Below are 21354 nucleotides of genomic sequence, written 5' to 3'. Positions count from 1 at the left end.
TTTAGTCCAGTCTCCCCAGAAGGGCTTTCTACATTACCATCATCCTCTTCTTCCCTGCAGAGCTACCCGAATGGTGGATTTCACTGAACCCATGCAGGTTCAGTTTGTGGATGAAACTTTTGATGCTGTCTTGAAGATCCTGTCCATGCCTCTGTGCTGGAGGACCTCCATCTGGAAGAGATCTGCCTCAATTACCACCATGTCTCCCTCGTCATTCTGGTGCACAGAGGCGAAGGCTGCATCCACCAAGATCATCCAGAGCTTCCTGGGGAAGGACAGCCCAAGGACGGCATTGTTCCCTTCCTCATTGGCTGATGCTGGGTTCGGGCCCTGTGGGGTGGGTTGTCTTGGGAGCCGGGATCTGGGCTCTTGGGTTGGTCCCACCACTTCTCCAAAGCCTCCTCTGAATCCACATTTGTATCTGGGTGACATCGTGGGGGTGCCCTGCTGCGGGCTCTCCATCAGTGGATGGGGTGAGTGGGGCTGCACGTGCCTCATTGGAACTCTGAATACCCATGGAGCCAGTGTAGTTCAGGAGCATTTTCTACCCAAGTAGTGAATGGTCAGGGTAGAAGGGCCTCAGAGCAGTGTGGTAGTGCCCAATAAATATGGTCTGGAGATTCTAGAATCTGGGTCATGGGCCAGGTAGCCAATGAAGTGGTCTGCTTCCTTCCTTGTTTCATGATGTCACAGAGGTGATGTGGATAGGCAGCCCTGGCCCCATGTGGTAGAGGGGTTCTGGGGACAGAGATGTGATCCCCAGTTTGTCTCCTGTCTGAAAGTATAGAAAAGTATGTTTCAGGTTGCCTGCAAAGGCTCCCATCTGCTGCCATGCGCCTTGTTTCAGGGGTCCAAGTCCTGGACAGGTTGAGAACCATGCCCTGGCTCCACCCCTCCCCTACCAACAGGCAGGCCTGTGGCTGCCTTCTGCTAAAGGGGCATGCCCTGGTGAGTCCTGGCTCATCTACCACCTAGAGAGACCCCAGGGTTCAGATGGGGCCCTGGTGACGGTCCCTCCCAGAAGATGGGGTCCATAGTGGCCTGGTTGGCCTAGCCTGAGTTGTTGGTTCCCTACAGTCCCCAGGCATTGTCCCTCTTCTGGCTTTGGTCTCTTCTGACTGGTGCTGCCAGTTGGCAGGTCCCACTCAGATGGCTCCAAAGTCATAGTCCTGTTTCCTGGCCCGATCGCCCGCCCCAGGTCGAGCATTCTTCAGTGTAGGGCCATGCTCGGGCACAGTGGGAGTGACCTCACTTTCCACTTGACTGTTTCCCAAGCACCTGAGACACAGACTCCCCCAGAGGCCATGTGGTAGGGCACAGCCAAGGGATCTGCTGAGCTTGCAGCCTCCTGAGCTCTGCCCACTCCCAGATGGCATCCCGCTGCAGATCACAGTCTGTTGTCTTCAGTTTCCATTCATTCCCAGAAAGCCCGCTCTCATGGCCCTAGAGTCCTCACTTTGGGAACATTTGTGTGTATGCTTTTCCCATCCTCTTCCCAGAGTCTCAGACTCGGATTCAGCCTCCCTGGAGGCTGCCTCGAAAGCTCTCTTTCCTTTGGACAGTGGGGTGGTTGGGCTTCTGCTATCCCCGGTCCTGGCCTCCCATGTTCAACTTGGGTATCTGTGGTTACGTGCCATTTCAAGGACTTCATTGGGGCCTCAAGATACAGCCTGTTCTGTTGAAAACACACACTTCACTGGTCTTCTCCGAGGCCAGCTCTGATCTTCTCCACCCCTGCCCCTGTCTCCACCACTACTGTGGACCAGTTCTCCCTTACCCAGATGGCAGGAACATCGAATGATTTTGTTGGCTCACAGGTTAGGCGTTTTCCAAGGGGCCTTCTTTACACACACTCACTCTCGGGGACATGTCTGACTTACTGAGCTAGATGTGACCAAAGGGAGCCCCCATCTACCTGCATTTGAAAATGCATGAGAGTACGGGTGTGGGACTGGACAAAACCTGAGTGAGAGTCTCCGGCCTTCACTGCATATGGATGATGGGGCTGGCGTTTGGAGGTGCATGTTCTCTGACCTTTGTGGGCCACTGTTCTTCAAAATCAACAAGTAGGGGACAGACAGGCACCTTGGAAAGTTATGTGTGTCGAGTCCCCTAGGGCACTGTCCACCTGGTCTGCCACTCAGCAGGGACATTTGCCCTATGTGAGGGCTGCAGCCTGGTGTCTGAAAGGGAAGAGCTAAGAGAGTGTGGAAGTGGCTCTCTCAGAGGCCCTCCGGCTGAAGACTGGCAGCCGGAATGGAGCTCACAGGCCATGACTTGAGCTTGCTCCCTGGCCTTTGCAGTCCTAAACAGGTTGATAAAGCATTCCTTCAGGTTGGTTCATCTGACTGGGACATGACCCTGGAGGCTGTGACCTTCATTGGGGGCCGCTGGTGGCTCATCCAAAGGGGACCGAAAACCGTGCTATCTGTGGGCAGCCTGGCTATTGTGGCCTGTCCTGCCCCCACCCCCACCCTACTCAGGGCCCCTCCTCATCCCTGGATCATGAGGGAGCTGCCTTTTCTGGTCCCCCTCCTCCAGGCACCACATGGGCCTTGGCAGTGGGTTTGCATGACACTGAGGAGTTTTTTCAGCTCTGGCGCAGGACACCCGTGTTGTGCACACAAATGTCTTCATGACGCCCAAGGCCTGCCTTTCTCACCCTCATCTCCTGCCCCTGTGCTTGGTGTCCCTACCCTGGTGTCCCTAGCCCAGAGGCCCTCAATGGGGCTGGGGAGACCTGGAGCTTCGGGGGTTGTGTTACCTTCCCTCCTGTATCGGAGGAGGCGCCTGTAGGGCCTTATCCCAGTGGGCATCGGGGTCATAAGGTCAGACACTCCCTCCCTCCTGCTCAGAGAGTAGCTGGTCAGCCTGGCAGGTGCAGTTTGGCATAGGCCCCTTGGCACCAGCAGGGACAGGGCTCCGCCCTCACGTGGGAGGCGCTGGGATGGACAGAGACGCCGGCCCCCGGCAGAGTCAGTTCTCAGCAAACACTAGAGCAGCCCCAGAGTGCTTCTGATTCTCCTCATAACCTTCCTTCTGTGGGCCTGCTTTTTGTCACCTCAGAGGAATCGTGTAGCACTGAGAAGAAAAAAGATGTGAGAAGTTGGAAGATCAGGCTGTGGCCTGGGGTGGGCGGGAAGGGCGGGGGCTCCAGAGGAATTGAGACCAGGGCTCTGAGCTCACACCATCCCTCACTAGCAAGTGGGCCTGGGTAGATCCCAAGCCCCGTGGCCTCAGTTCTTCTCCTGTGAAGCCAGCCAGTTTGAGGAGCCCACGTGTTGGGCTGCACTATTCGCCTGAGGGATGGGAAGCAGCTGCTAGGGCCTGGCGGTCATTGCCTCTGTGATGTTGGGACAGGAATCTGTCACAGTGTTGCCCCAAGAGTGTCCTCCACTCTCCACTGTAGGAAGGGGTCGGCTACTTTGTGGTCCAGGGCTTGTCTGAGAATGTGCGCCTCAATAGGATGTGGGATACCTAATCAGCCAAATAGGATGTTTCACAAATAAAACTAAGAAACTTTGCTACTTAGACCATAGTGGACCATAATGTTAGTAGCTCAGTCGTGTCGGACTGTTTGCCACTCCATGGACGGTAGTCTTCCGATCTCCTCTGTCCATGGAAATCTCCAGGCAAGAATACAGGAGTGGGTTGCCATGCCCTTCTTCAGGTGATCTCCCTGACCCATGAATCGATCCCATGTCTCCCACAGTGTAAGCGGAATCTTCATCATTTGAGCTCCTGGGCAAGCCCCATTTCCATAGAAAACCTGTTAAATTTGGGTATGAAGGAGTGTTGCAACAGGACCCAAGCTGCTCCAGGAAATAGAAGCAAGAGCCACTCTTTGCCTCTTCCCTAGCTGGTCTTCCATCCAAAACAGTACTTTCCTTTCTTGCAGCCCCAACTAAGGTCAAGTCCTTGATTACAATGGCCAATTACAATCAAGATAATAGAAAGCTATTTAAGACCGTGGGTTCTGGATCTCCGGGACCAGGAAAGAAAGGGTAGTTCCATGCATTTCTTGGGCACCACTTCAAGGGAGTGCGACCAAAGTTCTGCAGGATTCCTAGCAGATGTGGGGTAGAAAACACCTCCTTTGCCCCTGTGATCAACAGCAATGCGACAAGAGTCAGGACCCCTTCCTTCCTGCCCCAGAAAGAGATCTGTCTGGGCTTTGTCCGAGATGCAAAAGGCCACCTTACAGCCATGATCCATTTCAGAATTTGCCATCTCCCCGAAGAAACACTGTCTGCAAGTCTGAGGGCTGCTACCAGCCTGCCTCACCTCGACCACCTCCCACAGAAGGAACCCAGGGTCCTAAAGCCCCAAACCACCTTGGCTCAGGCACTGAAACTCGAGTGCTCCTCCTGGAGCTCCACCGCCCTACCTCGTGTTGCCTTGTTCAGTGCGACTAGGGGAGGTCTCTCCACCTTCCTTGTGTGACTGCGGCTCCTAGAACTTTGCTCTAGGTGCGGGGGTGTCCTGCTTCTCCTAGTGTCCCCACTCCTAACACCGCCTTTCCTGGAGAAGATACTCTGTAAAGGTCTTCAGAATATATGAGCTAGTGAACAGGGGCCTCAGATTTATTGCCAGCTGCTTCCTTAAATAACCCAGACAAACCCAAATAAAGATAATTTAGTTTTTGAGAATGACACACAAGAAGGACAGATGGATGAATTCATTGCAATTACTTTTATCACATAATTCTTGCCGCATCAATATTAGTGCTTCCCTGGTGGCTCAGACGGTAAAGTGTCTGTCTACATTGGGAGACCCGTGTTCCATCCCTGGGTCATGATGATCCCCTGGAGAAAGAAATGACAGCCCACCCAAGTACTCTTGCCTGGAAAATCCCATGGACTGAGGAGCCTTGTTGGCCACAGTCCATGGGGTCGCGAAGAGTCGGACAGGACTGAGCGACTCCACCACTCCACCACAAGCTCACATTTCCGAAACGGATCTAATTCCATTTCCACTGTGTCCCATTCAGGGTCACAAAACAAAATGGAAGAGTTTCCAATCGCTCACAAAACAGCAAAACTCTTGTTCTTGAACTGTGTAAGCACAAACACATATTGATCAACCTCATTCTCCAAGCTAAGACACTGAACTTTATTTAGCCTTTTGCAAAAACAGTCAAAGCTTGAAGATTTTCTAAGGAAAACAGATGAATCTCCATGTCATTGTAGAGAACAGGAGCCCACAGATGCTGTGCACTGGTTCCCCCAACTGGCCCGGGCCCTCACTTCTGAGAAGGTGACTACTCCCTCTTCAATCACAGAGGGAAGGATTACCCTGGCTGCTGCTCTGGCTCAGGCCCCCTATTCCTCCTCCCTCGCAGCCTCTGCAGACAGGAGTGGGGAGGCCCTCAAAGCCCTCTGTTAGACCCTGAGCACAGACACCGTGACTTGCCACTTGCTGGTCTCCACATAGGCCAGGGCGCCCCACAGGAACTCATAGCGAGCAGGGTGGCTGTCAGGCACCTGCTGGTATTCCAGGTATCCCTCCCGCAGCCACACTTGGGTCAGCAGCTCCCTGAGCTCCCCAAAGAGACAGGGCTCACTCCCAACACACACCCCCGTCCTGCTGAGTACTCCCAAGACTGCTTCCTCAGGGGTCAGGTCTTCACTCTGCATGATCAGGTTGAGGACCAGCACCAGGATGCCAGCCTTGGGCATGGTGTGCCCACTGCTCAGCATCACATTGCAGGTGAGGCCCAGGGTAGGGACCATGATGTAGATGTGCTCCCTGGGGTCCATCTGCTTTACCTCCAGGCCAACGACAACCTGTAGGCACTCTGCAGCTTGACTGAAGACCACTAGGACATGCTCCTGGTTATTCCTGAGGACCTTCTTCAGCATTTCCGCCTGGGATGTCAGATGTTTGGCCAGATACTACAGGAGCAAGAACTTCATCAAGTTAGCCACTATCTCATTCAGAGCTTCATGGCGCAAGGCCTCCACAAGGGTGGAGCAGGAGACTGTGGGGGAGGAGGCTGAGGGTGATACAGCCTCCCCCGCTCAGCCCCAGAGAGCTGCACTTCCACAGGACCCTGGCCTCACCTGGGTCCTGAAGGTCTTCCTCGAGCTTGCTCAGCTCAGTCATCTTGACCATGAGCGTGATGCCTGGGATCAAACTACAGAGTGAGGCAGGAGTGAGGCATGGGGGCAAATGGGACAGATGAGGACCATGAGCCTGGATGGTGGATAGACGGGCTGTGAATGGCCTCACCTGAGAACCGCACCCTGGTTGGCCACAGGCCACTTGCAGGTCTCCTCTTGAAAAGTGCTCTCAGACCACACAGGGACATGCCTCTGGAGTGGCCAGTCCCCTGGCTACCTGAAGAAGGAAGTGAGGTGGCTCCCCAGGGTGTGGTCAGCACAGCCCGAGATTTCTGGGACTGACAAGGTAAGGGGATTAGGCTCTTGTGGGGTCCCCTCTGTTCTGGGATGGGCAGCACTTGGTGTCCACTCAGGGCACCCTCATCACCTTGACTCCTGGCATTGCCTGGACCTCCTCTGTTCACTGACCTCAGGACACGGGCCTCAGATGTCTGCCTTCGCCTACTGCTTCCTACAGCTCCTGTGAGAAATGGAGGGGCACCTCAGTGGTATCCCGTGGCACAGCCCTTAGCATTCTCTGACAGTACAAGGGGTGCACACTGTGAGGGTCCCTCAGTTGTGTGGTGAGAGGTCCCTTCAGAGCTCCCCTTTAGTGCTTACATTTCCCCTGGCACAACCTGGTCCCTCCCCTCTGGGGGCCTGGAGGGAAACGCAGAACAAGACCCGAGACTGGAAAGAAAGCGCTGAGGGGCCCCACATGCGGCCGCACCTGCCCAAGGTCTCCTGTGGGGCCTAGGCCAGGGAGGTGTTCGGTCCTCAGCTCCTCCTCATGTCCTGCCTTCCCTCCCAGCACTGACCACAGGGGCGGGGGTCTGCTCAGTCCTCCACTGCGGTTGAGGAGTCCAGCCTCTGCCAACCGGAAGCCTTCGGCTGTTCCTGAAATACCTCACCTCGCGAGGTCCCTAAGCCAGAGTTCAAGAAACTGCTCACCCCACTCTGCACCCTCCAAGACCCCCTTGCAAGGGCCAAGATCCCTCCCTGTTGGGGTCTAACTGCCTTAGTCCTGCCTTGCATGGGGTCTAGACTCCACACAAGACCTGCAAGTGTCCCATCCGCCATTTGGAGTTTCCCCTGCTTTCAAGAGGTCCCCAGTCTCTCTGCCAGGGTTATCAGGCAATGCGGCACGAGGTTACCCTGCCCAGGGACTACCAGGGTTCCCTCTGTTCTGAGATCTGGCTATTCTCAGTCCTCCCTCAGGGTCCTCACCTTGATTTCCAGGAGGACCTAGTCTCTGTCCTCTCCCCACCATAGTCCCTGCTCCTCACACCAAGTCCCCAGCCTCACAGAGCTGGATGTCAGGAACTCAGGACAGACCTAGTGTGTTCTTCTCACCCCGAGGGCTCCCAGGGCCGATGGCAGCGGCAGGGATCTGTGGGGTTCCATCCCTCTTATCTTGGGATCCCTAGAGTTTTCACTTGGGGTCCCTTCAGCCTTCCCTCAGAGACCTCAACTTATCTCCAGGTACGACTTCAGATTCTCTCCTTTCCCCTACTAACGCCCCAAACCTCATACCAGGAGCCCAGTCTTTCTGATATGCGGATGTCACTAAGTCATCTCTCTATACTAGGACACCAGGCTGAAATCTGGATATTAGGAAGTCAGCCCCCTATCCCAGGTCCCCAGTCTCTCTGAGACCCAGTCAGGAAATCCAGCATACGTTCATCCACCCAATGTCCTCCCAGAGCCCACTCTGCTCTGGGGTCCAGGGTCCCCTCTGTCCTTCCTCAGTGTCCTCACCTTGACTCTCAAAAGAAAGAAGATCTTTCTCACTGCCCATCTGACGCCCTGACGCTTCTAACAATTGCCTAATGTTTCTGAGATACAGATGCGGAAGTCAGAAGAGGCTGCCAAGCGCTCATCCCACCACCAGGGTGGCCCAGGGCTGACAGTAGGGTCAGGAATCTGTGGGGTTCCTTAATCCTTCCTAAGGAATCTCATCTAGAGCCCTGGCATTCTGGGGATGCCCCTTGTGTTGACCAGAGGCGGGACCCTCACATCAAGTCTCAGGGCTCACAGAGGGTGGATGAGCACATGCTGCATTTCCTGACATCTGGGTCTCAGAGAAACTGGGGACCTGGGAAAGGGGGTGTAGCCTCAGGTGAGCAGAGGGAAGATCCCCAGCTCCTCCAGGGTTTCAATTTGAGGACACTGACGGACGACTGAGTGGACCCTGGACCCAAATCAGAGGAGACCTCAGAAAAGCCTGGAGCTGCTGTTGGTCCTTGGCCGAACTGGGATACGATGAGCCCAAAGTGCATGGTCTCACTTCCTGACATCCGGGTCTCTGAGTGGGGACGTCACATATGGGGCGGGGCCTCGGGGGCCCGATTCCCAGGTCCTGCAGGGTTGAAGACCTTGAGGACCCTGAAGAGGGACTAGAGGACCCTGAACCCGTAATCAGAGGGGACCTCAGAGAAGCGAATCTCTGTTGGTAGTCCAGGGCAACCGTGGGGGCAGGATGAGTGCCACAGGCATGAGCTGTCTTCCTGACATCCGGGTCTTCAAGAGACTGGGGTCCTGCTATAAGGGGCGGGGCTTCAGTTGCGGAGAGGCGAGAATCCAGGTCGTGGGTGGAGGCAAGGTGAGGTTCCTGAAGGAGGACTGCGGGCACCCTGAGTGAGGACTGATGGAACCCCACAGATCCCCATCCCTGTAGTCGTCCCTGGGAGCCCTTGGGGTGAGAAGAGCACAGTAGGTCTGTCTGACTTCCTCACATGCGGGTCTCAGAGGGACTGGAGGCCTTGGGAAAGCGGCGGGGTGTCAAAATGGCAGAGGCGACAAACGCGAGTCCTGCCTGGAGTCCAGGCTCCATGCGAGGAAGGATTGAGGCGGTTCGACGCCAAGCTGGAGGGATCTTGGCCCTTGCAAGAGGGTCTTGGAGGGCCCAGAGTGGGGTGAGCAGGGTGAGCAGTTTCTTGACCGCTGGCTTAGGGAACTCAGGAGGTGAGGTTTTACGGGCAGAGGTGGAGGCTTCAGGTTGGCAGAGGCTGGACTCCCCAACCCCAAGGTTGGACTGAGCAAACCCCCGCCCCTGTGGCGAGTGCTTGGAGGCCAGGCAGGACGTGAGGAGGAGCTGAGGACCGAGCATCTCCCCAGCCTAGGACCCGCGCCAGGCCCTGGACAGGTGCGGCCGCATGTGGGGCCCCTCAGTGCTTTCTGTTCAGGCTTGTGTCTTGTTTTGAGTTTCCTTCTACTCCTCCAAAGGGGACCGTCCAGGTCATGCCAGGGGAAAGGTGAGCATTACAAGGTACCCACAACACAGCTGGGTGTAATCCGTCCCCACCTAGCAGCACAGAAGGCCCAGGGCTGTGCCACAGTATAGCCCTTAGATGTCACCTCCATTTCTCTCACAGGAGCTCCAGGAACCGGGAGGCGAAGGCAGAGGTCTGAAGCCTGTGTCCTGAGTTCAGACAGGCAGTATCAGGAGTCAAGGTGAGAGGGTGACCTGAAGTGAACCAGAGGCTCCCTATCCCAGAACATAGCGGGGGCCCAGAAGGCCCCAATTCCTCACACTGTTTTGGACCCGGAAATCTCAGGCTGTACTGACCACACCCTGGGGAGCCACCTTCCTTCCTCCTTCGGGTAGCCAGGGGACTGGCCTCCCAGGAGGAGCTCTCCTGTGAGGTCGGAGAGAACCCCTCAAGGGGAGAGCTGTAAGTGGCCTGTGTCGTACCATCCAGGATGCATTTCTTAGCCCAGGTTGCTCACACCTCCTCTCTCCCAGAGGCCCTTGGTCCCCATCTGTACCTCTGCCTCAGTTCCGTGTCTTGTTTCACCTCAGGCATTGTGCTCGTGGTTGAGATGAGTGAGCTCAGCAAACCCGAGGAAGACCTTCAGGACCCAGGCGAGGCCCAGGGCCCTATCGAGGTGCCGCTCTTGGAGGCTGAGGTGGGGGAGTCCGCATCCCACTTGGCCTCCTACTACCCAGCATCCTCCTCTGCTCCTATGGAGGCCTTGCCCCAGGAAATTCTGGATAGGATGATAGGTAAACTGATGAAGTTCCTGCTCCTCAAGTATCGAGCCAAGGAGCTGACCTCCCAGGCGGAAATGCTGAATAAGGTCCTCAGGGATAACCAGGAGCACTTCCCGGTGGTCTTCAGGGAAGTCTCAGTGTGCCTGCAGCTGGTCTTTGGCGTGGACGTGAAAGAGGTGGACCCAGCGGAGCACATCTACATCTTGGTCCCCATCCTGGGCCTCACTTGCGATGAGATGCTGAGCGATGGGGTGGGCCTGCCCAAGGCCGGCTTCCTGGTGCTGGTCCTCAGCATGATCATGCGGTTTGGAGACCCGGCCCCTGAGGAGGCGGTCTGGGGAGCACTCAGAAGGATGGGGGTGTATGTTGGGAGTGAGCAGTGTGTCTTTGGGGAGCTCAGGGAGCTTCTGACCCAAGTGTGGGTGCGGGAAGGATACCTGCGGTACCAGCAGGTGCCTGACAGCCACCCTGTTTGCTATGAGTTCCTGTGGGGTCCCCGGGCCTATGTGGAGACCAGCAAGTGGCAAGTCATGGCATTTATGCGCAGGGTCAACCAAAGGGCTTTGAGGACCTTCCCATTCCTGTCTGCATAAAATGCGAGGGAAGAGGGATAGGGGGCCTGAGACAGAGCAGCAGCCAGGTTGTTCCTTCTCTCTGTGGTTAAAGAGGGGGTAGTCAGCTTTCTAAACTGTGAGGGCCCGGGCTAGTTGGGGGAACCAGTTTGTAGCATCTTTTGGTTCCTGTTCTCTATGATGACAAGGGGATTCATCTCTGTTTTCTTTAGAAACTTTTCAAAGTTTGGTTTCAGAGTAGGCTAAAGAAACTTCAATATCTTAGCTTTGTGAATGATATTGATCCGAGTGTATCTGATGTTACACAGTTCAAAAACAAGAGTTTTTGTAAGAGAGATGGGAAAGTCTTCCATTTTGTTTTGTGGTCCTGAACAGAATGCAATGGAATCGAAATTAGAACTGTTTTGGAAATGTGAACTTCTGTAGCAATAGTATTGTATGGAGAAGAGTTAGATAATAAAAGTAATCATAGTCAATTCATGCTGATGGCCTTCTTGTCTGTCATTCACAATAACTAAATGATCTCAGTTAATTGAATTTTCCTGGGTTATTAAAGAAAGTAGCAGACAATCTGAGAGCCCTGCTCATTGGCTCAGTTATTCCAAAGACGTGTACAGATTCTCTGCTCCATGAAAGGCCATGTTAACAGTGGGGACACTAGGAGTAGCAGGACACCCCCACACTTACAGCAATGGTCGAGGAGCCACAGTCACATGAGGTCTGTCTTGGGGGTGAGGGGAATCTCTGAAATGCATCATTGCTGTGAGGTGTCCTTTTGCTTCTTGGATAAACCCCAGAGAGATCTCTTTCTAGGGCAGGCAGGAAGGGGTCCAGGCTCTTGCCCCATAGCTGTTGACCACAGGGATGAAATAGGTGTGTTCTGTCCACCATCTGCTAGGAATCCTAGAGAAATGTGAATCTTGCTCTTTGATATATGCCCAGTAATCCCTGTACTAGCCCTCCTGTCTCTGCCTTGGGAAGCTGATTAACAAGTACATTGAAATAAGATTCTTTGGTCATCTGGACTTTATGATTTTCACTTGTGCGCATGCTCTAGATTTCATTTGGATGAAATGAGTGAAGAGAAGCTGCAAAAGTGGACAGGACCTGCTGTGTGACTAGAATCCTGGGATCTTTGAGTGAGCTGTGCCCAGCTGGAGACACTGCTCTCCACCCCGAAACACACACAGACACTGAAATTGATATACATTCTCCAGGAGGAAAACACAGAACAGCAATTCTGAGTGGTTTTCTATTCCATTTCTAATTAAGCTGCCAATTCTCTGAGGTGTCCTGAAAACCAAACAGTTTCCAGAGGGGAGAGGGACAGAGTCTGAGATCCGAATAGCATGAGAAATAGGTACTAGCCAGTAAAGATGCAACATCTGCCAGCATCCCTGGGTTCGGGTGGGTTCAGAAGTGTGGAGGCAGCAGAGACCCAGGTTAAGGCTGTGCCTGGCAGCAAAAGGCAGGAGCGACTTCCGGGCCTAAGGAGGTGGTGAGGTCACTGCAGTGGGGGTGTGGATGGGTGCAGGGGGCTAAAGGGGCAGCTATCCATGCTGAGTGCCAGAGAAAAGGGGGAACAGGTGATTTGATTGTGGTCACATATATGGCAGCTGCCAGATAGTCAGTGGACGCTTGGAAAAGCCCCGTGGCCTCAGTTCTTCTCCTGTGAAGCCAGCCGGTTTGAGGAGCCCACGTGTTGGGCTGCACTATTCGCCTGAGGGATGGGATGCAGCTGCCAGGGCCTGGCGGTCATGGCCTCTGTGATGTCGGGACAGGAATCTGTCACAGTGTTGCCCCAAGAGTGTCCTCCACTCTCCACTGTAGGAAGGGGTCGGCTACTTTGTGGTCCAGGGCTTGTCTGAGAATGTGCACCTCAATAGGATGTGGGATACCTAATCAGCCAAATAGGATGTTTCACAAATAAAACTAAGAAACTTTGCTACTTAGACCATAGTGGACCATAATGTTAGTAGCTCAGTCGTGTCGGACTGTTTGCCACTCCATGGACTGTAGTCTTCCGATCCCCTCTGTCCATGGAATTCTCCAGGCAAGAATACTGGAGTGGGTTGCCATGCCCTTCTTCAGGTGATCTCCCTGACCCATGAATCGATCCCATGTCTCCCACAGTGTAAGCGGAATCTTCATCATTTGAGCTCCTGGGCAAGCCCCATTTCCATAGAAAACCTGTTAAATTTGGGTATGAAGGAGTGTTGCAACAGGACCCAAGCTGCTCCAGGAAATAGAAGCAAGAGCCACTCTTTGCCTCTGCCCTAGCTGGTCTTCCATCCAAAACAGTACTTTCCTTTCTTGCAGCCCCAACTAAGGTCAAGTCCTTGATTACAATGGCCAATTACAATCAAGATAATTGAAAGCTATTTAAGACCGTGGGTTCTGGATCTCCGGGACCAGGAAAGAAAGGGTAGTTCCATGCATTTCTTGGGCACCACTTCAAGGGAGTGCGACCAAAGTTCTGCAGGATTCCTAGCAGATGTGGGGTAGAAAACACCTCCTTTGCCCCTGTGATCAACAGCAATGCGACAAGAGTCAGGACCCCTTCCTTCCTGCCCCAGAAAGAGATCTGTCTGGGCTTTGTCCGAGATGCAAAAGGCCACCTTACAGCCATGATCCATTTCAGAATTTGCCATCTCCCCGAAGAAACACTGTCTGCAAGTCTGAGGGCTGCTACCAGCCTGCCTCACCTCGACCACCTCCCACAGAAGGAACCCAGGGTCCTAAAGCCCCAAACCACCTTGGCTCAGGCACTGAAACTCGAGTGCTCCTCCTGGAGCTCCACCGCCCTACCTCGTGTTGCCTTGTTCAGTGCGACTAGGGGAGGTCTCTCCACCTTCCTTGTGTGACTGCGGCTCCTAGAACTTTGCTCTAGGTGCGGGGGTGTCCTGCTTCTCCTAGTGTCCCCACTCCTAACACCGCCTTTCCTGGAGAAGATACTCTGTAAAGGTCTTCAGAATATATGAGCTAGTGAACAGGGGCCTCAGATTTATTGCCAGCTGCTTCCTTAAATAACCCAGACAAACCCAAATAAAGATAATTTAGTTTTTGAGAATGACACACAAGAAGGACAGATGGATGAATTCATTGCAATTACTTTTATCGCATAATTCTTGCCGCATCAATATTAGTGCTTCCCTGGTGGCTCAGACGGTAAAGTGTCTGTCTACATTGGGAGACCCGTGTTCCATCCCTGGGTCATGATGATCCCCTGGAGAAAGAAATGACAGCCCACCCAAGTACTCTTGCCTGGAAAATCCCATGGACTGAGGAGCCTTGTTGGCCACAGTCCATGGGGTCGCGAAGAGTCGGACAGGACTGAGCGACTCCACCACTCCACCACAAGCTCACATTTCCGAAACGGATCTAATTCCATTTCCACTGTGTCCCATTCAGGGTCACAAAACAAAATGGAAGAGTTTCCAATCTCTCACAAAACAGCAAAACTCTTGTTCTTGAACTGTGTAAGCACAAACACATATTGATCAACCTCATTCTCCAAGCTAAGACACTGAACTTTATTTAGCCTTTTGCAAAAACAGTCAAAGCTTGAAGATTTTCTAAGGAAAACAGATGAATCTCCATGTCACTGCAGAGAACAGGAGCCCACAGATGCTGTGCACTGGTTCCCCCAACTGGCCCGGGCCCTCACTTCTGAGAAGGTGACTACTCCCTCTTCAATCACAGAGGGAAGGATTACCCTGGCTGCTGCTCTGGCTCAGGCCCCCTATTCCTCCTCCCTCGCAGCCTCTGCAGACAGGAGTGGGGAGGCCCTCAAAGCCCTCTGTTAGACCCTGAGCACAGACACCGTGACTTGCCACTTGCTGGTCTCCACATAGGCCAGGGCGCCCCACAGGAACTCATAGCGAGCAGGGTGGCTGTCAGGCACCTGCTGGTATTCCAGGTATCCCTCCCGCAGCCACACTTGGGTCAGCAGCTCCCTGAGCTCCCCAAAGAGACAGGGCTCACTCCCAACACACACCCCCGTCCTGCTGAGTACTCCCAAGACTGCTTCCTCAGGGGTCAGGTCTTCACTCTGCATGATCAGGTTGAGGACCAGTACCAGGATGCCAGCCTTGGGCAGGGTCTGCCCACTGCTCAGCATCACATTGCAGGTGAGGCCCAGGGTAGGGACCATGATGTAGATGTGCTCCCCGGGGTCCAACTGCTTTACCTCCAGGCCAACGACAACCTGTAGGCACTCTGCAGCTTGACTGAAGACCACTAGGACATGCTCCTGGTTATTCCTGAGGACCTTCTTCAGCATTTCCGCCTGGGATGTCAGATGTTTGGCCAGATACTACAGGAGCAAGAACTTCATCAAGTTAGCCACTATCTCATTCAGAGCTTCATGGGGCAAGGCCTCCACAAGGGTGGAGCAGGAGACTGTGGGGGAGGAGGCTGAGGGTGATACAGCCTCCCCCGCTCAGCCCCAGAGAGCTGCACTTCCACAGGACCCTGGCCTCACCTGGGTCCTGAAGGTCTTCCTCGAGCTTGCTCAGCTCAGTCATCTTGACCATGAGCGTGATGCCTGGGATCAAACTACAGAGTGAGGCAGGAGTGAGGCATGGGGGCAAATGGGACAGATGAGGACCATGGGCCTGGATGGTGGATAGACGGGCTGTGAATGGCCTCACCTGAGAACCGCACCCTGGTTGGCCACAGGCCACTTGCAGCTCTCCTCTTGAAAAGTGCTCTCAGACCACACAGGGAAATGCCTCTGGAGTGGCCAGTCCCCTGGCTACCTGAAGAAGGAAGTGAGGTGGCTCGCCAGGGTGTGGTCAGCACAGCCCGAGATTTCTGGGACTGACAAGGTAAGGGGATTAGGCCCTTGTGGGGTCCCCTCTGTTCTGGGATGGGCAGCACTTGGTGTCCACTCAGGGCACCCTCATCACCTTGACTCCTGGAATTGCCTGGACCTCCTCTGTTCACTGACCTCAGGACACGGGCCTCAGATGTCTGCCTTCGCCTACTGCTTCCTACAGCTCCTGTGAGAAATGGAGGGGCACCTCAGTGGTATCCCGTGGCACAGCCCTTAGCATTCTCTGACAGTACAAGGGGTGCACACTGTGAGGGTCCCTCAGTTGTGTGGTGAGAGGTCCCTTCAGAGCTCCCCTTTAGTGCTTACATTTCCCCTGGCACAACCTGGTCCCTCCCCTCTGGGGGCCTGGAGGGAAACGCAGAACAAGACCCGAGACTGGAAAGAAAGCGCTGAGGGGCCCCACCTGCGGCCGCACCTGCCCAAGGTCTCCTGTGGGGCCTAGGCCAGGGAGGTGTTCGGTCCTCAGCTCCTCCTCATGTCCTGCCTTCCCTCCCAGCACTGACCACAGGGGCGGGGGTCTGCTCAGTCCTCCACTGCGGTTGAGGAGTCCAGCCTCTGCCAACCGGAAGCCTTCGGCTGTTCCTGAAATACCTCACCTTGCGAGGTCCCTAAGCCAGAGTTCAAGAAACTGCTCACCCCACTCTGCACCCTCCAAGACCCCCTTGCAAGGGCCAAGATCCCTCCCTGTCGGGGTCTAACTGCCTTAGTCCTGCCTTGCATGGGGTCTAGACTCCACACAAGACCTGCAAGTGTCCCATCCGCCATTTGGAGTTTCCCCTGCTTTCAAGAGGTCCCCAGTCTCTCTGCCAGGGTTATCAGGCAATGCGGCACGAGGTTACCCTGCCCAGGGACTACCAGGGTTCCCTCTGTTCTGAGATCTGGCTATTCTCAGTCCTCCCTCAGGGTCCTCACCTTGATTTCCAGGAGGACCTAGTCTCTGTCCTCTCCCCACCATAGTCCCTGCTCCTCACACCAAGTCCCCAGCCTCACAGAGCTGGATGTCAGGAACTCAGGACAGACCTAGTGTGTTCTTCTCACCCCGAGGGCTCCCAGGGCCGATGGCAGCGGCAGGGATCTGTGGGGTTCCATCCCTCTTATCTTGGGATCCCTAGAGTTTTCACTTGGGGTCCCTTCAGCCTTCCCTCAGAGACCTCAACTTATCTCCAGGTACGACTTCAGATTCTCTCCTTTCCCCTACTAACGCCCCAAACCTCATACCAGGAGCCCAGTCTTTCTGATATGCGGATGTCACTAAGTCATCTCTCTATACTAGGACACCAGGCTGAAATCTGGATATTAGGAAGTCAGCCCCCTATCCCAGGTCCCCAGTCTCTCTGAGACCCAGTCAGGAAATCCAGCATACGTTCATCCACCCAATGTCCTCCCAGAGCCCACTCTGCTCTGGGGTCCAGGGTCCCCTCTGTCCTTCCTCAGTGTCCTCACCTTGACTCTCAAAAGAAAGAAGATCTTTCTCACTGCCCATCTGACGCCCTGACGCTTCTAACAATTGCCTAATGTTTCTGAGATACAGATGCGGAAGTCAGAAGAGGCTGCCAAGCGCTCATCCCACCACCAGGGTGGCCCAGGGCTGACAGTAGGGTCAGGAATCTGTGGGGTTCCTTAATCCTTCCTAAGGAATCTCATCTAGAGCCCTGGCATTCTGGGGATGCCCCTTGTGTTGACCAGAGGCGGGACCCTCACATCAAGTCTCAGGGCTCACAGAGGGTGGATGAGCACATGCTGCATTTCCTGACATCTGGGTCTCAGAGAAACTGGGGACCTGGGAAAGGGGGTGTAGCCTCAGGTGAGCAGAGGGAAGATCCCCAGCTCCTCCAGGGTTTCAATTTGAGGACACTGACGGACGACTGAGTGGACCCTGGACCCAAATCAGAGGAGACCTCAGAAAAGCCTGGAGCTGCTGTTGGTCCTTGGCCGAACTGGGATACGATGAGCCCGAAGTGCATGGTCTCACTTCCTGACATCCGGGTCTCTGAGTGGGGACGTCACATATGGGGCGGGGCCTCGGGGGCCCGATTCCCAGGTCCTGCAGGGTTGAAGACCTTGAGACCCTGAAGAGGGACTAGAGGACCCTGAACCCGTAATCAGAGGGGACCTCAGAGAAGCGAATCTCTGTTGGCAGTCCAGGGCAACCGTGGGGGCAGGATGAGTGCCACAGGCATGAGCTGTCTTCCTGACATCCGGGTCTTCAAGAGACTGGGGTCCTGCTATAAGGGGCGGGGCTTCAGTTGCGGAGAGGCGAGAATCCAGGTCGTGCGCGGAGGCAAGGTGAGGTTCCTGAAGGAGGACTGCGGGCACCCTGAGTGAGGACTGATGGAACCCCACAGATCCCCATCCCTGTAGTCGTCCCTGGGAGCCCTTGGGGTGAGAAGAGCACAGTAGGTCTGTCTGACTTCCTCACATGCGGGTCTCCGAGGGACTGGAGGCCTTGGGAAAGCGGCGGGGTGTCAAAATGGCAGAGGCGACAAACGCGAGTCCTGCCTGGAGTCCAGGCTCCATGCGAGGAAGGATTGAGGCGGTTCGACGCCAAGCTGGAGGGATCTTGGCCCTTGCAAGAGGGTCTTGGAGGGCCCAGAGTGGGGTGAGCAGGGTGAGCAGTTTCTTGACCGCTGGCTTAGGGAACTCGGGAGGTGAGGTTTTACGGGCAGAGGTGGAGGCTTCAGGTTGGCAGAGGCTGGACTCCCCAACCCCAAGGTTGGACTGAGCAAACCCCCGCCCCTGTGGCGAGTGCTTGGAGGCCAGGCAGGACGTGAGGAGGAGCTGAGGACCGAGCATCTCCCCAGCCTAGGACCCGCGCCAGGCCCTGAACAGGTGCGGCCGCATGTGGGGCCCCTCAGTGCTTTCTGTTCAGGCTTGTGTCTTGTTTTGAGTTTCCTTCTACTCCTCCAAAGGGGACCGTCGAGGTCATGCCAGGGGAAAGGTGAGCATTACAAGGTAGCCACAACACAACTGGGTGTAATCCGAGTGTGCGTCCCCACCTAGCAGCACAGAAGGCCCAGGGCTGTGCCACAGTATAGCCCTTAGATGTCACCTCCATTTCTCTCACAGGAGCTCCAGGAACCGGGAGGCGAAGGCAGAGGTCTGAAGCCTGTGTCCTGAGTTCAGACAGGCAGTATCAGGAGTCAAGGTGAGAGGGTGACCTGAAGTGAACCAGAGGCTCCCTATCCCAGAACATAGCGGGGGCCCAGAAGGCCCCAATTCCTCACACTGTTTTGGACCCGGAAATCTCAGGCTGTACTGACCACACCCTGGGGAGCCACCTTCCTTCCTCCTTCGGGTAGCCAGGGGACTGGCCTCCCAGGAGGAGCTCTCCTGTGAGGTCGGAGAGAACCCCTCAAGGGGAGAGCTGTAAGTGGCCTGTGTCGTACCATCCAGGATGCATTTCTTAGCCCAGGTTGCTCACACCTCCTCTCTCCCAGAGGCCCTTGGTCCCCATCTGTACCTCTGCCTCAGTTCCGTGTCTTGTTTCACCTCAGGCATTGTGCTCGTGGTTGAGATGAGTGAGCTCAGCAAACCCGAGGAAGACCTTCAGGACCCAGGCGAGGCCCAGGGCCCTATCGAGGTGCCGCTCTTGGAGGCTGAGGTGGGGGAGTCCGCATCCCACTTGGCCTCCTACTACCCAGCATCCTCCTCTGCTCCTATGGAGGCCTTGCCCCAGGAAATTCTGGATAGGATGATAGGTAAACTGATGAAGTTCCTGCTCCTCAAGTATCGAGCCAAGGAGCTGACCTCCCAGGCGGAAATGCTGAATAAGGTCCTCAGGGATAACCAGGAGCACTTCCCGGTGGTCTTCAGGGAAGTCTCAGTGTGCCTGCAGCTGGTCTTTGGCGTGGACGTGAAAGAGGTGGACCCAGCGGAGCACATCTACATCTTGGTCCCCATCCTGGGCCTCACTTGGGATGAGATGCTGAGCGATGGGGTGGGCCTGCCCAAGGCCGGCTTCCTGGTGCTGGTCCTCAGCATGATCATGCGGTTTGGAGACCCGGCCCCTGAGGAGGCGGTCTGGGGAGCACTCAGAAGGATGGGGGTGTATGTTGGGAGTGAGCAGTGTGTCTTTGGGGAGCTCAGGGAGCTTCTGACCCAAGTGTGGGTGCGGGAAGGATACCTGCGGTACCAGCAGGTGCCTGACAGCCACCCTGTTTGCTATGAGTTCCTGTGGGGTCCCCGGGCCTATGTGGAGACCAGCAAGTGGCAAGTCATGGCATTTATGTGCAGGGTCAACCAAAGGGCTTTGAGGACCTTCCCATTCCTGTCTGCATAAGATGCGAGGGAAGAGGAATAGGGGGCCTGAGACAGAGCAGCAGCCAGGTTGTTCCTTCTCTCTGTGGTTAAAGAGGGGGTAGTCAGCTTTCTAAACTGTGAGGGCCCGGGCTAGTTGGGGGAACCAGTTTGTAGCATCTTTTGGTTCCTGTTCTCTATGATGACGAGGGGATTCATCTCTGTTTTCTTTAGAAACTTTTCAAAGTTTGGTTTCAGAGTAGGCTAAAGAAACTTCAATATCTTAGCTTTGTGAATGATATTGATCCGAGTGTATCTGATGTTACACAGTTCAAAAACAAGAGTTTTTGTAAGAGAGATGGGAAAGTCTTCCATTTTGTTTTGTGGTCCTGAACAGAATGCAATGGAATCGAAATTAGAAATGTTTTGAAAATGTGAACTTCTGTAGCAATAGTATTGTATGGAGAAGAGTTAGATAATAAAAGTAATCATAGTCAATTCATGCTTATGGCCTTCTTGTCTGTCATTCACAATAACTAAATGATCTCAGTTAATTGAATTTTCCTGGGTTATTAAAGAAAGTAGCAGACAATCTGAGAGCCCTGCTCATTGGCTCAGTTATTCCAAAGACGTGTACAGATTCTCTGCTCCGTGAAAGGCCATGTTAACAGTGGGGACACTAGGAGTAGCAGGACACCCCCACACTTACAGCAATGGTCGAGGAGCCACAGTCACCTGAGGTCTGTCTTGGGGGTGAGGGGAATCTCTGAAACGCATCATTGCTGTGAGGTGTCCTTTTGCTTCTTGGATAAACCCCAGAGAGATCTCTTTCTAGGGCAGGCAGGAAGGGGTCCAGGCTCTTGCCCCATAGCTGTTGACCACAGGGATGAAATAGGTGTGTTCTGTCCACCATCTGCTAGGAATCCTAGAGAAATGTGAATCTTGCTCTTTGATATATGCCCAGTAATCCCTGTACTAGCCCTCCTGTCTCTGCCTTGGGAAGCTGATTAACAAGTACATTGAAATAACAGTTTCTTTGGTCATCTGGACTTTATGATTTTCACTTGTGCGCATGCTCTAGATTTCATTTCGATGAAATGAGTGAAGAGAAGCTGCAAAAGTGGACAGGACCTGCTGTGTGACTAGAATCCTGGGATCTTTGAGTGAGCTGTGCCCAGCTGGAGACACTGCTCTCCACCCCGAAACACACACAGACACTGAAATTGATATACATTCTCCAGGAGGAAAACACAGAACAGCAATTCTGAGTGGTTTTCTATTCCATTTCTAATTAAGCTGCCAATTCTCTGAGGTGTCCTGAAAACCAAACAGTTTCCAGAGGGGAGAGGGACAGAGTCTGAGATCCGAATAGCATGAGAAATAGGTACTAGCCAGTAAAGATGCAACATCTGCAGCATCCCTGGGTTCGGGTGGGTTCAGAAGTGTGGAGGCAACAGAGACCCAGGTTAAGGCTGTGCCTGGCAGCAAAAGGCAGGAGCGACTTCCGGGCTTAAGGAGGTGGTGAGGTCACTGCAGTGGGGGTGTGGATGGGTGCAGGGGGCTAAAGGGGCAGCTATCCATGCTGAGTGCCAGAGAAAAAGGGGAACAGGTGAT

General features: G+C 54.4%; 1 protein-coding gene and 1 pseudogene across 1 annotated transcript in view; both read left to right on the top strand.

Moving 5' to 3' along the window:
- The window catches only part of LOC122689845, a 587451-nt pseudogene that overhangs the window by 44264 nt on the left and 521833 nt on the right, over nt 1-21354 (top strand).
- The window catches only part of LOC122689847 (melanoma-associated antigen 10-like), a 596047-nt gene continuing 583235 nt past the window's right edge, over nt 8543-21354 (top strand). The window contains exon 1 of the mRNA XM_043896617.1: nt 8543-8799. The gene's annotated coding sequence lies outside the window, so the exon portion shown is untranslated. The remainder of the gene's footprint in view (nt 8800-21354) is intronic.

Source organism: Cervus elaphus, chromosome X, assembly GCF_910594005.1.
Source record: "Cervus elaphus chromosome X, mCerEla1.1, whole genome shotgun sequence".
NCBI classification, from domain to species: domain Eukaryota; kingdom Metazoa; phylum Chordata; class Mammalia; order Artiodactyla; family Cervidae; genus Cervus; species Cervus elaphus.
The sequence above is the reverse complement of the archived record's forward strand: the minus strand, read 5'-3'. Positions and strand labels throughout refer to the sequence as shown.